The following is a 17876-nucleotide window of genomic DNA, read 5'->3' as shown; positions in this document are numbered from 1 at the left end:
CCAATAAGAGGACACAAGGTTGAGGGCAGTGAAAACACAGGAGTGGTGGCAGGAAAAGAAACCATCTCATTCTTTCAGGAGAAGGACCAGGATGAAAGAGGTCAAGGGGCTAGGCAGGGGGAATTCCAGGCAGAAGGGATGACCGAGCAAAGGAAGATAGGCTCTTGGGAATGACCTCATCCATTCTTATTGCTTCGTGGAGACGGAAGCTTAGTTCACTGTTGGATTGATGACTTGGAGGTGTCTGTGGGGCATCCACTGGAGGTGTCCAGCAAGTACATGTGTTACCACTCCCCTGGAAGGGCATGGGGAATAGCCGTATAGCTGTGGTATTTAATAATGTATAAGATGAGTGGTAGCTAAATCCATGGGGTAAAACAAGGTCAGTGACAGCGTATAACATGAGGAAAGAAAAGAAAACTGGTGGGGATGGAATACCAGCATCTAGTGCACAGGAAAGGATGATCCAGTCATAGAGACTGAGACAGAAAAGTTAAAAACAGTAGAAGAAAAAGTTCTACCAGAGCTCAGGGAAGACTGGAATCCTGAAGCAGGAGGATGCAGCTATTGCCAGATGTGGGGAAGGAAAACAGGGAGAAAGCAGAGGACAAACCGACCAACCCTGACTACTCTCTCCTTCTGCCCACCAGTCTCCCATTGGATGAACCCAATCTAAGTCAACCAGCCAGGGGTCCCACGTGATGCAATCCACAGGATCAGGCTCTCAAATATCCTAGTGCTTGTGGTCATCTGTTATTTCCTATATTCTGGAGATGGGAGTTTCAAGAAGGTCGGCGTGCTCATAAAACAGTGTTGAACGACACTGAGGATCCTTCGCTGGAAGTCTTCGATGATTTTGGAGCAAGAGGTTTCAGTGGCGTAACTGGAGCCCAAGCTAGATTGCTAGGTGGGGGGAAAGTGGACACTGAGAAATTAGATTATTTTTCAAGAAGTTTGAGAAAGGAGTGAGTGAGCTAGGGCATGCAGAGAATAGACCCTGTTCAGTTTTCACAATGTGTCTAATTTCTCGTGGATATCAAAGTAACCTCCTAATGAGCATACCAGGCTAGGCTTTCCTTTTTTTCTCCACCTACATTCACTATATTGGTGACTCACCCATTCTTATGGCATTAAATGCCATTTCTATTGGGGATGAATCCTGAATTTATATCTTCCACTCAGGTCTCTCTCCTAAACCCCAGATTCATAACCGTCCCAAATTCAGCAAGTCAAAATAAAACTTAATATTGCCTCCTCCTCAGTCTGTTCCACTTACTGTTTCCTCCACCTCAATGCACGGCATCTTCATTTTTTCTCTTGTTCTCTTTCAAAACCATGGAGTCATCCATGTTTATTTATTTATTAATATTTTTAAACATCTTTATTGGATTATAATTGCTTTACAATGGTGTGTTAGTTTCTGCTTCATAACAAAGTGAATCAGCTATACGTACACATACATCCCCATATCTCCTCCTTCTTGCGTCTCCCTCCCACCCTCCCTATCCCACCCCTCTAGGTGAACACAGGGCACCGAGCTGATCTCCCTGTGCTGTGCGGCTGCTTCCCACTAGCTATCTATTTTACATTTGGTGGTGTATATCGTCCATATTTTTTAAAAATCTTACTTTCGTATCCCATTTTCAATACCTCAGGAAATCCTGTCGGCTCTACCTTCCATATCCAGAATGCTGCTACTTGCCACCTTCTCCACTTCTGTCACCCTCATCCAAGCCATCTCCCATGCTGCCCTTGCTTGGGTCATTCAAGCTTCTCCTGCACTAGTTCTGCCTTTCCTTGCCCCCTTGCAGTCTGTTCTCGACCCAGCAGCAAGAGCAATCCTTCAGAAATGCAAGTCAGATTGTGCTTCTCCTCTGCTCACATCCCCACGATGGACCCCATTTCATTCAAGCAAAGCCAAAGTCCTTCAGTGGCTTACGTGGTCTGTCCCCCTCAGCCTTTCCTCTGACATCACCTCTTATGAGTTTCGCCCACACTCACTCCGCTCAACTTCAAAGACCTCCTTGCTGTTCAAACACTCTAGGAAGCTCCCACCTTGGGGCTTTTGCATCGCTCTCCCTTCTGCCTGGAATGTTCTTTCACCAGGGATTCAGTTGGTTAATGCCCTCACTTCCTTGAAATTCCTTCTCAAATGTTACCTTCAAAGTGAGTACCCTGCCACCCTCTTTAAAATCACAATCTATGCACACATTCCCTTGCCACACAGCTGACCTGTCTTAAGCTCTACCCTTTTTACTCCCAAGGCTGTTTGTTAAGAGGCATGGTTGAGACCACCCATGTGAAGTACACACCAAATGGGCAATCCTGCACCTTCCTGAGAGAAGCCCTCCAATCTGGCTGGCACCCTGGGTGGGAATGAAAAAGCTGGGGTTGGTGGGGCGGTGTGGGAGACCCGTCTTGGCCGCTCAAACTCTGCTTTCAAACACAGCCCACAACCTTATTGTCCGCATGCAGGAGCACAGGCAGTCACCTCAGGGTACCAGTCAGCTTGCAAAGAGGAGCATCTGTGAGGCAGACAGGATGCTGACGCAGACAGGATGCTGACGCAGAGCTGGCAGCCAGCAGGAGGGGCCAGCCCTGCTTTCCTGATGTCATCAGCAGGAAGGAAGCTGGGACCACAGAGCAGGAACCCCAGCCGTGGAGCCCCAAAGGAAACCCATTTCATCCAGCCTCTCCTCCCACGGGACGGGGAGGGTGGTGGCAACTCACAGAAAGTGTCCAGCCTCCTCCAACCACCCAGGAAAACACTCCTGTTACGGGGGCAAAGTGTCAGTTTAACAAACATTTCTGCCAGGCGCTGGATGGGGGAGACTGATGTTCCTCTGCCTTTAGGGAGCTCTTGGTTGCGGTAGTGAGAGCAGGCAAGTAAACGCTTTCAATTTTGTGTTATTAGTAAGCGCTGTGATCGGGTAAGCACAGGCATTAGGAAACACACATAGGACAGTTCCAGACTTGGAGGGATGGCTGGTGGGGGAGGTGACCTCTAAACTGAGTCTTAACTCATTCATTCATTCTTTCATTCAGTCATTCATTCATTCAGCCAGCACTTGTTGAAGATCAGCCATGTGCAAAGAGGCCCGCTCTCGGGTATGGAGGGTGCAGTCATGAATCAATAAAAAGTTTCCTCTGGGGCTTCCCTGGTGGCGCAGTGGTTGAGAGTCCGCCTGCCGATGCAGGGGACACGGGTTCGTGCCCTGGTCCGGAAGGATCCCACATGCCGCAGAGCGGCTGGGCCCGTGAGCCATGGCCGCTGAGCCTGCGCTTCCGGAGCCTGTGCTCCGCAACGGGAGAGGCCACAACAGTGAGAGGCCCGCGTACCGCAAAAAAAAAAAAAAAAAAAAAAAAGTTTCCTCTGATTTCCAGGAACTTAGAGTCTAGGAGAGATGATAGATATAACAAGTAAACTAAAAGAGATGAGAGATATAACAAGTAAACTAAAGAATAAATGTAGAATTCTTTGTTGCTGTTGTTGTTAAAGACCATGAAGAAAAATAGAAACTTTAGATGGAGTGTTTATGGGAGGCTCTCTGTCATTTCCAAGGAAGGGGAGTTCAAAGCAAGAGCTGTAGGCTGCTGATGAAGCAGGGAGTGGGGAGGAGGAGCCCATTGCATCAGAGGCCCTGAGGCCAGAAGCACCAGAGAATTGGAGGGTAAGTAGAGGGCAGCCTGGAGGAGGCATCTTGGCATGGCAGGGTTCTGAGTGTGGAGTGCAGGCCCCTCCAAGTCTGTCCCAAACTCACCCACCCGCAGCCTCCAATGACTTGATGTTCAAGCTCCACTAGACTTCAGACCACTCCTTAGGCCACTGGCCCGTCGTCCCACGTGTCAAATCCCACATGTCCCTCAGGGCCTGGCTCAAACATCACTCCCTCCGTGGCTCCTCACTAGAGCCTGCAGACCGGGATGGTCACGCTCACCTCTGAGTTCCCAGCCTGGACATGTAGCCCATCTGTCCACCTGTCTGTCTCCCCAGCCAGGCTGTCAGGTCTTGACAACTGGGGCTGTGCAGCCTCTGTGTGTAGAGCCCATGGCTTAGACCAGGTAGGTCTAAGTGTACACATATAAATGTGTACACAGAAGGGAGGAAAACAGGAAGGGAAGAAGGGAGAAAGAAGCTAGCTTTTATTTATTTATTTTTAAATTTTTATTTCTTTTTTTATTGACGTATAGTTGATTTACAATGTTGTATTAGTTGATTTACAATGTTGTATTAGTTTCAATGTTGTATCAGCAAAGTGATTCAGATATATATATGTATACGTATGTATATGTATGTATATACACACAAAAAAAATATTGAGTATAGTTTCCTGTCTATACAGTAGGTCCTTGTTGTTTATTTTATATACAGTAGTGTGTAGAGGAGCTAGCTTTTAAAAAGCACCATAGATTCTTAACCCTCACAAAGGATATATTCAGAAACCCTTGTAAATCCAGATGCTATTTGCAAATGTCAATCCAGAATATATTACTTTGGCCACAAAACTTTTCCTTCCTAAGAGCCGTTGCTTCCCTCGTCTTCATTACTTTTTCTTCCCTTCCATTACCAGCATTAGCTCCTGGTTTTTCTTTTCAGAAATCTGATTCACAGAGAAACCAGGTTTTGCACATTTTTAGCATTCAGTTCATGAGCATTACCTTGTAAACCTCTGAGGTATGCATGCTGGGGTTCCCAAACCCACTTACTCACAAAGCAAATAGCTCTCAAAAACCAAATTAATGATGCTGCAAAATGACAAATTACTATGTGTCATAGACCTCAGGGATCCCCAGAGAACAGTGCATGCGGAGGATGTGAAAGCCAGAATGCTAATGGCTACCTCGCTCATCTGCAAGGAGGAGGAGACCTCTGGGAAAGACTTGGCAACTGGTTCTCCTCTCCAGATGCAGCTCGTTCTCACTCGCACTGGGCCACAGGTTTAGCTAAGTACTCAGTTACTAAGGAAACCCAAGTTGTCAGTCCTGAGCCATATGGGAATAATGATGATTTATTTAGGAAAAGCAAGGTTTGTCACTTTAAGCTTACTGCTACAAAATTGCTTTTTGATTACCTCCCTCCTTATTGCATTGTCTTGTCACAATAAACTACAGAAACAAGTGGTAAGGTTAATAATCATGGGCTCTGTTCTTGTCACTCTCAAGGCTCAGCAAGGTCACGGCTGCAGGCTGAGTGTGGCAGGCAGGCTTCTTCTGCAAAGCCTCCTCTGGAGAAGAGGACTTCGCGGACGGGACAGGGCAGGCCAGGCTCTCGCCAGGCAGCTTTTACTCCTGACTCCCCTGGAGCCAGAGAGTTCCTAAAATCCAGCCCTCCCAGTTGGAGTTCAACCCATCCTTCAAAACTCATTCCAAATGTCATCCCCTCTCTGGTTGAAATCATCCGGTCCTTTCTTTGCCCATTCAAAGCTCACAGTTGGTACCCTCGGTTAAGACAGCTTATTGAGTAACTACTAAGTGCCATGCCCAGTGCTAGACTTTTCATGTGGCTTACCTCCTTTTGTACTCACAGCCGCCTACAAGGTGGTCCTTACCATACTTGGTTCTGCTTTGCCTTTCCTGTTGGCGCCATTCTCTCAGACTGGCTTCTCCATGATTTTCTGGCCGCCCACATCTCTAGCTCACAATCTCTATAAAAAGGGAGGAAAGAGGCTCCTTTGCCCTGGTTAAAAAATCCTGGTGAAGAATTCAGATTGGTTTTCCCTGATTCAAGGACCTACCTTTTCATGAATTGATTGAGCCAGGTCAGCAGAATCTCAGACAAAGATGTCAGCTTCCATTCAGATCAATTATTTAGAACAATATCTGAAAACAGAAGGGGCTGCTATTCCCATCAGGAAGGGGCTCTGGGATACAAAATGATAAATGGTCATTACAGAGCCATATGCTTCATTATCTACTAGATATGTGACTAAAAACACCTCCCAAACTATTCACCACTCACGCTCTGCCTCACTGAATGACATCGTCATCTTCACGTGCTCCTCAAACCAAGAGGTTTAGGACTTGCTAATGCCCCTTTCTTCCTCGTGTTTAAGATTAGACTGGTCACCAAGTCCTATTGTTCTATTTCTAAAAATGTTTCTTTTTTAAAATTTTTATTGGACTATAGTTGATTTACAATGTTGTGTTAGTTTCAGGTGTACAGCAAAGTGAATCAGTTATACATATACACATAGCCACTCTTTTTTAGATTCTTTTCCCATAAAGGCCATTACAAAGTATTGAGTAGAGTTCCCTGTGCTATACAGTAGGTCCTTATTAGTTATCTATTTTATATATAGTAGTGTGTATATGTCAACCCCAATCTCCCAATTTATCCCTCCCCCCCCTTACTCTCTGGTAACCATAAGTTTGTTTTCTACATCTGTGTCTCTACTTCTGTTTTGTAAATAAGTTCATTTGTACCCTTTTTTAGATTCCACCTACAGGTGATATCATGCAATATTTGTCTTTCTCTGTCTGACTTCACTCAGTATGACAATCTCTAGGTCCATCCATGTTGCTGCAAATGGCATTATTTTGTTCTTTCTTATGGCTGAGTAATATTCCATTATATATATGTACACATCCTTTTTATCCATTCCTCTGTCGATAGACATTCATGCTTCATTGCTTCCATGTCCTATTATAAATAGTGCTGCAATGAATATAGGGGTGCATGTATCTTTTCGAATTATATATTTTCTCTGGGTATATGCCCAGGAGTGGGATTGCTGGGTCATATGGTAGTTCTATTTTTAGTTTTTTAAGGAACATTCATACTGCTCTCCATAGTGGCTACCTCAATTTATATTCCCACCAACAATGTAGGAGGGTTTCCTCTAAAATGTTTCTTGATCGCCTTCCTCTCTCCTTCATCCCACTGCTACTGTCTTAGTTTTGAATCCCCAGTCTTTCATCTTAAGACAATTGCCACACCTCCTGACTGGCCTCCTGTCTATAGTCTCGCTCCCCATAACAGTCGGGGTCCAACTAGAAAATAGAAACTACTCTAGATTTTCCCCCTAGGTTATTTAAACAGAGGCAAGGTGATTCAGGGAATAAATCCAGTGGTAAAGATGGCGTGTTTGCCTTAGACCATCCTTTTTCCAATTTTTCTAGAGGATCTCACTCTGTGGGGAGGAGACTAGGCAGGATGCAGGCACAACAGAGCACAAAGAACCCCAGTGACAGGTGTGGTTATTCCACTTTGGACTCTGCAGCGTCCTTTTAACTTCCTTCCATAGGCCTGGTGAAATCTCCATGTTGGACTATGATGGGTTAACAGCAGTGCTCATTAAGCCTTCCTGGGGTTTGTTCAATAATGATGCACAAGGAGCATGTCATTGGGCTGCTATGCATAGATCCTGCATGGTGTCAAGAAAGAAGAATCTATTCACCTCAAAAGGGAGACTCATAGGCCCCTTCCGTTGAGACTGACAATACTGATGGTGTAGGAGAAGACAGCAAAAGCAGAAACTAAAGACCCAGAACCCTGAGTCTGGGAGACAGGGAGTAGCTACCTGTACAGCATGCAACAGCCAAACCCCAAAGAGCTCAACAGGTAACAGATCCTGTATCTTAGGGCTGTACTTGGAGTGAGGCCATAAGCAAAGCCTAGTCACAGGGAGGGGTGTGGAGGGAGGAATGGGTTAGGCAGCCTTCATCCACTTTACAATGGTTCTCGTGCTTGGTCTCCACAGCAGCCTGAGAGGAAAGTATCATAGGACTCACGTATTTTTTTTGTTGTTGTTGTTAGTTTCTGCTTTATAACAAAGTGAATCAGTTATATATATACATATGTTCCCATGTCTCTTCCCTCTTGCGTCTCCCTCCCTCCCACCCTCTCTATCTCACCCCTCCAGGCGGTCAAAAGCACCGTGCTGATCTCCCTGTGCTATGCGGCTGCTTCCCACTAGCTATCTACCTTATGTTTGGTAGTGTATATATGTCCATGCCTCTCTCTCACTTTGTCACAGCTCACCCTTACCCCTCCCCATATCCTTAAGTCCGTTCTCCAGTAGGTCTGTGTCTTTATTCCTGTCTTACCCCTAGGTTCTTCATGACATTTTTTTTTTAATTCCATATATATGTGTTAGCATACGGTATTTGTCTTTCTCTTTCTGACTTACTTCACTCTGTATGACAGACCCTAGGTCTGTCCACCTCATTACAAATAGCTCAATTTCGTTTCTTTTTATGGCTGAGTAATATTCCATTGTATATATGTGCCACGTCTTCTTTATCCATTCATCCGATGATGGACACTTAGGTTGTTTCCATCTCCGGGCTATTGTAAATAGAGTTGCAATGAACATTTTGGTACATGACTCTTTCTGAATTATGGTTTTCTCAGGGTATATGCCCAGTAGTGGGATTGCTGGGTCATATGGTAGTTCTATTTGTAGTTTGTTAAGGAACCTCCACACTGTTTTCCATAGTGGCTGTACCAATCCACATTCCCATGAGCAGTGCAAGAGAGTTCCCTTTTCCCCACACCCTCTCCAGCATTTATTGTTTCTAGATTTTTTGATGACGGCCATTCTGACTGGTGTGAGATGATATCTCATTGTAGTTTTGATTTGCATTTCTCTAATGATTAGTGATGTTGAGCATTCTTTCATGTGTTTGTTGGCAGTCTGTATATCTTCTTTGGAGAAATGTCTGTTTAGGTCTTCTGCCCATTTTTGGATTGGGTTTTTTGTTTTTTTGTTATTCAGCTGCATGAGCTGCTTATAAATTTTGGAGATTAATCCTTTGTCAGTTGCTTCATTTGAAAATATTTTCTCCCATTCTGAGGGTTGTCTTTTGGTCTTGTTTATGGTTTCCTTTGCTGTGCAAAAGCTTTGAAGTTTCATTAGGTCCCATTTGATTTATTTTTATTTCCATTTCTCTAGGAGGTGGGTCAAAAAGGATCTTGCTGTGATTTATGTCATAGAGTGTTCTGCCTATGTTTTCCTCTAAGAGTTTGATAGTTTCTGGCCTTACATTTAGGTCTTTAATCCATTTTGAGCTTATTTTTCTGTATGGTGTTCGGGAGTGATATAATCTCATACTTTTACATGTACCTGTCCAGTTTTCCCAGCACCACTTATTGAAGAGGCTGTCCTTTCTCCACTATATATTCCTGCCTCCTTTATCAAAGATAAGGTGAACATATGTGCGTGGGTTTATCTCTGGGCTTTCTATCCTGCTCCATTGATCTATATTTCTGTTTTTGTGCCAGTAACATACTGTCCTGATTACTGTAGTTTTGTAGTATAGTCTGAAGTCACGGGGCCTGATTCCTCCGGCTCCGTTTTTCGTTCTCAAGATTGCTTTGGCTATTCGGGGTCTTTTGTGTTTCCATACAAATTGTGAAATTTTTTGTTCTAGTTCTGCGAAAAATACCAGTGGTAGTTTGATAGTGATTGCATTGAATCTGTAGATTGCTTTGGGTAGTAGAGTCATTTTCACAATGTTGATTCTTCCAATCCAAGAACATGGTATATCTCTCCATCTATTTGTATCATCTTTAATTTCTTTCATCAGTGTCTTATAATTTTCTGCATACAGGTCTTTTGTCTCCTTAGGTAGGTTTATTCCTAGATATTTTATTCTTTTTGTTGCAGTGGTAAATGGGAGTGTTTTCTTGATTTCACTTTCAGATTTTTCATCATTAGTGTATAGGAATGCCAGAGATTTCTGTACATTAATTTTGTATCCTGCTACTTTACCAAATTCATTGATTAGCTCTAGTAGTTTTCTGGTAGCGTCTTTGGGATTCTCTATGTATAGTATCATGTCATCTGCAAACAGTGACAGCTTTACTTTTTCTTTTCTGATTTGGATTCCTTTTATTTCCTTTTCTTCTCTGATTGCTGTGGCTGAAACTTCCAAAACTATGTTGAATAAGAGTGGTGAGAGTGGGCAACCTTGGCTTGCTCCTGATCTTACTGGAAATGCTTTCAGTTTTTCACCATTGAGGGTGATGTTGGCTGTGGGCTTTGTCATATATGGCCTTTATTATGTTGAGGAAAGTTCCCTCTATGCCTACTTTCTGCAGGGTTTTTATCATAAATGGGTGTTGAATTTTGTTGAAAGCTTTCTCTGCATCGATTTAGATGATCATATGGTTTTTCTCCTTCAATTTGTTAATATGGTGTATCACATTGATTGTTTTTAGTATATTGAAGAATCCGTGCATTCCTGGAATAAACCCCACTTGATCATGATGTATGATCCTTTTAATGTGCTGTTGGATTCTGTTTTCTAGTATTTTGTTGAGGATTTTTGCATCTATGTTCATCAGTGATATTGGCCTGTAGTTTTCTTTCTTTGGGACATCCTTGTCTGGTTCTGGTATCAGGGTGATGGTGGCCTCGTAGAATGAGTTTGGGAGTTTTCCTCCCTCTGCTCTATTTTGGAAGAGTTTGAGAAGGATAGGTGTTAGCTCTTCTCTAAATGTTTGATAGAATTCGCCTGTGAAGCCATCTGATCCTGGGCTTTTGTTTGTTGGAAGATTGTTAATCACAGTTTCAATTTCAGTGCTTGTGATTGGTCTGTTCATATTTTCTATTTCTTCCTGATTCAGTCTTGGCATGTTGTGCATTTCTAAGAATTTGTCCATTTCTTCCAGGTTGTCCATTTTATTGGCATAGAGTTGCTTGTAGTAATCTCTCATGATCTTTTGTATTTCTGCAGTGAAAGTTGTCACTTCTCCTTTTTCATTTCTAATTCTATTGATTTGAGTCTTCTCCCTTTCTTTCTTGATGAGTCTGGCTAATGGTTTATCAATTTTGTTTATCTTCTCAAAGAACCAGCTCTTAGTTTTATTGATCTTTACTATCGTTTCCTTCATTTCTTTTTCATTTATTTCTGATCTGATTTGTATGATTTCTTTCCTTCTGCTAACTTTGGGGTTTTCTTTGTTCTTCTTTCTCTAATTGCTTTAGGTACTATGTGAGGTTGTTTATTCGAGATGTTTCCTGTTTCTTAAGGTAGGATTGTATTGCTATAAACTTCCTTCTTATAACTGCTTTTGCTGCATCCCATAGGTTTTGGGTCATCGTGTCTCCATTTTCATTTGTTTCTAGGTATTTTTTGATTTCCTCTTTGATTTCTACAGTGATCACTTCGTTATTAAATAGTGTATTGTTTAGCCTCCATGTGTTTGTATTTTTTACAGATCTTTTCCTGTAATTGGTATCTAGTCTCATAGCACTGTGGTCGGAAAAGATACTTGATACAATTTCGATTTTCTTAAATTTACCAAGGCTTGATTTGTGACCCAAGATAGGATCTATCCTGGAGAATGTTCCATGAGCAGTTGAAAAAAATGTGTATTCTGTTGTTTTTGGATGGAATGTCCTATAAATATCAATTAAGTCCATCTTGTTTAATGTATCATTTAAAGCTTGTGTTTCCTTATTTATTTTCATTTTGGATGATCTGTCCATTGGTGAAAGTGGGGTGCTAAAGTCCCCTACTATGAATGTGTTACTGTCGATTTCCCCTTTTATGGCTGTTAGTATTTGCCTTATGTATTGAGGTGTTCCTATGTTGGGTGCGTAAATATTTACAATTGTTATATCTTCTTCTTGGATCTATCCCTTGATCATTATGTAGTGTCCTTCTTTGTCTCTTCTAATAGTCTTTATTTTAAAGTCTATTTTGTCTGATATGAGAATTGCTACTCCAGCTTTCTTTTGGTTTCCATTTGCAAGAAATATCTTTTTCCATCCCGTTACTTTCAGTCTGTATGTGTCTCTAGGTCTGAAGTGGGTCTCTTGTAGACAGCAAATATATGGGTCTTGTTTTTGTATCCATTCACCCAATCTGTCTTTTTGTGGGAGCATTTAGTCCATTTACATTTAAGGTAATTATCGATACGTATGTTCCTATTTCCACTTTCTTAATTGTTTTGGGTTCGTTATTGTAGGTCTTTTCCTGCTCTTGTGTTTCTTGCCTAGAGAAGTTCCTTTAGTATTTGTTGTAAAGCTGGTTTGGTGGTGCTGAACTCTCTCAGCTTTTGCTTGTCTGTAAAGGTTTTAATTTCTCCATCAAATCTGAATGAGATCCTTGCTGGGTAGAGTAATCTTGGTTGTAGGTTCTTCTCCTTCACCACTTTAAATATGTCCTGCCAGTCCCTTCTGGCTTGCAGAGTTTCTGCTGAAAGATCAGCTGTTAACCTTATGGGGATTCCCTTGTGTGTTATTTGTTGTTTTTCCCTTGCTGCTTTTAATATGTTTTCTTTGTATTTAATTTTTGACAGTTTGATTAATATGTGTCTTGGTGTATTTCTCCTTGGAATTATCCTGTTTGGGACTCTCTCTGCTTCCGGGACTTGATTAACTATTTCCTTTCCCATATCAGGCAAGTTTTCAACTATAATCTCTTCAAATATTTTCTCAGTCCCTTTTCTTTTCTCTTCTTCTTCAGGAACCCCTATAATTCGAATGTTGGTGCATTTAATGTTGTCCCAGAGGTCTCTGAGACTGTCCTCAGTTCTTTTCATTCTTTTTTCTTTATTCTGCTCTGCAGTAGTTATTTCCACTATTTTATCTTCCAGGTCACTTATCTGTTCTTCTCCCTCAGTTATTCTGCTATTGATCCCTTCTAGAGTATTTTTAATTTCATTTATTGTGTTGTTCATCATTGCTTCTTTCCTCTTTAGTTCTTGTAGGTCCTTGTTAAATGTTTCTTGCATTTTCTCTATTCTATTTCCAAGATTTTGGATCATCTTTACTCTCAGTATTCTGAATTCTTTTTCACGTAGACTGCCTATTTCCTCTTCATTTGCTAGGTCTGGTGGGTTTTTATCTTGCTCCTTCATCTGCTGTGTGTTTTTCTGTCTTCTCATTTTGCTTATCTTACTGTGTTTGGGGTCTCCTTTTTGCAGGCTGCAGGTTCGTAGTTCCCGTTGTTTTAGGTGTCCGTCCCCAGTGGCTATGGTTGGTTCAGTGGGTTGTGTAGGCTTCCTGGTGGAGGGGACTAGTGCCTGTGTTCTGGTGGATGAGGCTGGATTTTGTCTTTCTGGTGGGCAGGTCCACGTCTGGTGGTGTGTTTTGGGGTGTCTGTGGACTTGTTATGATTTTAGGCAGCCTCTCTGCTAATGGGTGGGGTTGTTTTCCTGTCTTGCTAGTTGTTTGGCAAAGGATGTCCAGCACTGTAGCTTGCTGGTCATTGAGTGAAGCTGGGTGCTGGTGTTGAGATGGAAATCTCTGGGAGATTTTCACTGTTTGATATTATGCGGAGCTGGGAGGTCTCTTGTGGACCAGTGTCCTGAAGTTGGCTCTCCCATGTCAGAGGCACAGCACTGACTCCTGGCTGCAGCACCAAGAGCCTTTCATCCCCACGGCTCAAAATAAAAGGGAGAAAAAGTAGAAAGAAAGATTAGTAGAAGTAGAAAGAAAGAAAGAAGGAGGGAGGGAGGGAGGGAGGGAAGAAGGTAGGAAGGAAGGAGGGAAGGAAGGATAAAAAGAAAGAAAGAAGATAAAGTAAGATAAAATATAATAAAGTTATTAAAATAAGAAATAATTATTAAGAAAAAAAAAGAAAAAAGTTAAAAAAAAAAGAAATGGACGGATAGAACCCTAGAACAAATGGTGGAAGCAAAGCTATACAGACAAAATCTCACACAGAAGCATACACATACACACTCACAAAAAGAGGAAAAGGGGAAAAAATCATAAGTCTTGCTCTCGAAGTCCACCTCCTTAATTTGGGATGGTTCGTTGTGTATTCATGTATTCCACAGATGCAGGGTACATCAAGTTGATTGTGGAGCTTTAATCCGCTGCTTCTGAGGCTGCTGGGAGAGATTTCCCTTTCTCTTCTTTGTTCTCACAGCTTCCGGGGCTCAGCTTTGGATTTGGCCCCGCCTCTGCGTGTAGGTCATCGGAGGGCGTCTGTTCTTCGCTCAGACTGGACGGGGTTAAAGGAACCGCTGATTCGGGGGCTCTGGCTCCCTCAGGCTGGGGAGAGGGAGGGGCACGGAGTGCGGGGCGAGCCTGCGGCGGCAGAGGCCGGCGAGACGTTGCACCAGCCTGAGGCGCGCCGTGCGTTCTCCTGGGGGAGTTGTCCCTGGATCCCGGGACCCTGGTAGTGGTGGGCTGCACAGGCTCCCGGGAGGGGAGGGGTGGATAGTGACCTGTGCTCGCACACAGGCTTCTTGGTGGCGGCAGCAGCAGCCTTAGCGTCTCCCGCCCGTCTCTGGGGTGCGCGCTTTTAGCCGCGGCTCGCGCCCGTCTCTGGAGCTCCTTTAAGCAGCGCTCTTAATCCCCTCTCCTCGCGCACCAGGAAACAAAGAGGGAAGAAAAAGTCTCTTGCCTCTTCAGCAGGTCCAGACTTTTCCCCGGACTCCCTCCCGGCTAGCCGTGGCGCACTAACCCCCTGCAGGCTGTGTTCACGCCCCCAACCCCAGTCCTCTCCCTGCGCTCCGACCGAAGCCCGATCCTCAGCTACCAGCCCCGCCCGACCCGGCGGGTGAGCAGACATCTCAGGCTGGTGAGTGCCGTTCGGCCCTGATCCTCTGTGCGGGAATCTCTCCGCTTTGCCCCCAGCACCCCTGTTGCTATGTTCTCGTCCGTCGCTCCGAAGCTCCCCCCTCCACCACCCACAGTCTCCGCCCACGAAGGGGCTTCCTAGTGTGTGGAAACTTTTCCTCCTTCACAGATCCCTCCCACTGGTGCAGGTCCCGTGCCTATCCTTTTGTCTCTGTTTATTCTTTTTCCTTTTGCCCTACCCAGGTGCGTGGGGGGTTTCTTGCCATTTGGGAGGTCTGAGGTCTTCTGCCAGCGTTCAGTAGGTGTTCTGTAGCAGTTGTTCCACGTGGAGATGTATTTCTGGTGTATCTGTGGGGAGGAAGGTGATCTCCACGTCTTACTCTTCCGCCATCTTCCCGGAAGCCCTCTTCGACCCACGTTTTTTTAAAGATAGAAAACTGAGGGTTCTGTGTAGCTCTGTAACTTGCCTGGGGTCAGTGGCTACCAAGTGGCAGAGGGACATTTAAGCCCAGGTCATCCTTGACCACTTCCTTATTGAGGAGGTTGTGGAGACTGATACTGGTGCCCATTTTATCTCCTGATATACACGGGCATACAATTCTCTCTTCGGGCTGGGGGTTTATTATTATTTTTTCATCCTTGTGTCATCTTTCAAAAGTTCTGGATTATAAAACCCCTTTTAGGAATTGTTCTACAATCATTTCCTGGACTAAGTAGATCCTACTTTCCTATTAAAGACAAAATTGTGCTCAGAGCATCAAAACCTGACAAGCACCCTTCCCTTCCCCAGAATGTGGCTTGTATCTCTGTCTTATCATACAATGTTTTCAAACTAAACAAACAACAGTTCATTGAGCTTATTTACTATGTGCAAAGCACTGTTCTAAATTCTTTGTACAGTTTATTCATTTAATCCTTATAATAACCTTAAGAGATAGATATTCCTATTATAATCAATATTTTCAGAGGGGGAAATAGAGGCACAGAATGGGGGAATTGTTAGCCCAACATCACGGACCCTAGAGCTTGGATTTGGAGTCTGATCATTTGTTTGCAGAGTTCAGTGTTTAATCGTTCTGCCTGTTATTGTTTGATTTCTGGATTGGGGGACAAGGGAGAGAATGAAAGAGGGCAGGGAACCATCATGCACTGGTGTTGGGCTGCACCCTGCAGGCCTGCAAGCCTTGTCGTTGCCCAGCCTTGAGACTGAAGAAAGAGCCCAGAGACATAGATAGAGACATCAGTGGTTTATTGGACAGGACATCTTAGGCAAAAGGTCCTAGAGCGACACCCTACCTTTGACGGCAGGTGGCAAACAGGACATGGCAGCGGGCTTTGCTACTTGGGGGAGGAGGATACCATTTATAGGGGGAATTGACATCAGGTGGGCTCACCAGTTACCAGGGACTAATTAAGCCCTGTAATTAAGAGGATTGGGTAGTCATGTGAGTGAAGCAGGGACTGGTTAAGCAGGGGATTACAGAGAACGAGAGAACAGCCAACTTGAATGGCCTGACTGTACAGCTGGGCACTGACTGGGGGCCAGCACTCTGCACAGGATGCCTGTGTCATCTCACTTTATTCTTCTAACCATGTGTTTCCTGCACATTCTAACTCCTAAGGGAAGCCAAGGCATCCTCCCCACCTTTCACTTCTCTGCTAGGAGCGAAGAACTCTGATATAGCCCAAGCACACGGTAGAGCTCCTTTTGGAAGGAGTGGGGAGTTTAGTGGGAGGAGTGAAAGGAATATCAATGAATTAAGTTTTGAAAAAAGGGGAAATGATCTGTCTTAGATAGACTTTCCTTGCAGCCTGTATTAGTCAGGAGCCCTGCAGGAAATACTCTTTAACCGAAGAGAATTTAGTAATAGAATCAAATAGAATGGGGCAGGGCTAAATGAGCCAGCAGGTGATGTTGATGTAGTCAGGAACTAGGAACAGTGGAAAGTCATTCTTTCCCCTAGGCCTTAAGGTGAAAGAGAAGAAGGTGTTCCCGGAGCCCAGGAAGTAGAGTTACCTGGCAGGAGCCATAGCCACAGAGGGATGTAGACACTGCCAGAACTTCAGTGCTGATAGGTGGAGGAAGCAGGGAAGAAATACCTCCTCTCTCTCCTCTTGACTTGGGTTTTCTGCCAGTACGTCCCACTGGGCAAACTCAACTGGAAACTTAAACGTAAGGAGCTCTGGAGATGTTAGCCTTGCGGGTCAGCCTCTCGGCAGAAGAAAGGCAGAGAGTGGATCTGGGAGGGTGCGACTGGCACAGGAGGATAGCTAGCGCAGGGCTGGGGCCGTAAGACGAGCCTAAGCTGACCTCCAGTTGGGAGATTCCCTTTGCTCTCCCCCTTCCGTGGAGCATAAACAGGATCACAAAAGGAGAAACGGACATTGTGCTTAGGGCGTCAGCTCTGTGCTTTAGGGTGAAGTGCTCTCTCTCTTTTGGGATTGGATTTGGCAAGGTTCTTCCTGCTGTGGAAATGGTCAGATTTAAGATTGGGACATGGTTAAGGAAAAGGCCCAATGAGTAGTTACTTGCCTAAATTCTTGTCTGGTTCTTAAGCTGGAGGAGCAAAAGAGATTTTTTCAGAAATTGTATGGACAACCAGAGAGGGCTCTGGAGCTGAAGTCCTGGCTAGTAGTAGACAGGATGTTTTCCTAGAAGGTTGTTTATTCACCTTGGAACAGCACAGTGGAGGCATGACGGATATGGTAAATTAGAACTCAGTATCCATTCTTACCCTCCTTGTAGCGCACTTTTCTGTACTGCAGCATTTTGAAAGGTCATTTTCAAGACTCCTTTCCTAGACTCCCCTGCAGTTGGGGTTCTAGTTGTCATTGGAGTTCGGCCAATCAGATCGGCTTGTGTGAGATTTAGAAGTGAGGGAGGCCTTCCTTCTGCTACTTCTGCTGGAAACTGGCAGAGTCTTGTTTTTTTTTTTTTCTGCAGTTGCAGGAACAGAGGTTTCTCTGTCCATGAACCAGCTTCATGGGGGTTGAGATGCAGGGTGTCTGTGGCAGTGCAGCTGGAGGCGATTGCAACAGGCACCACGTGGCTATGCAGCTAGCAGCCATAGTCATAGCCTCCTAATCACGGCAGTTTCCTGATCACAGTGGCTTCCTCACTATGGCCATGAAGATGGATTTGTTGCTGGGTGGCCTCTGATGGTACGAGAAGCAGCAGCTCTCTTGCGACCTATGGCGTGGCTTTGGGAGTTTCTTCTTGAAAATTCAACCTTGAGCTTGTCTTCAACAGTCAATAACCCTCTCGGACATTTAATCCCTATAATCAACCCCATTTCTGCCTCAACTAGCTAGGGTGGATATTCTCCTCTGAAGCTGAACCTTAAACAAAAGAGGCGGCCATAGTAATAATAATACTATCATTGAGTGCTCACT

Source organism: Delphinus delphis, chromosome 1 (genome assembly GCF_949987515.2).
Source record: "Delphinus delphis chromosome 1, mDelDel1.2, whole genome shotgun sequence".
NCBI classification, from domain to species: Eukaryota; Metazoa; Chordata; class Mammalia; order Artiodactyla; family Delphinidae; genus Delphinus; species Delphinus delphis.
This window is presented reverse-complemented; position numbering follows the sequence as displayed.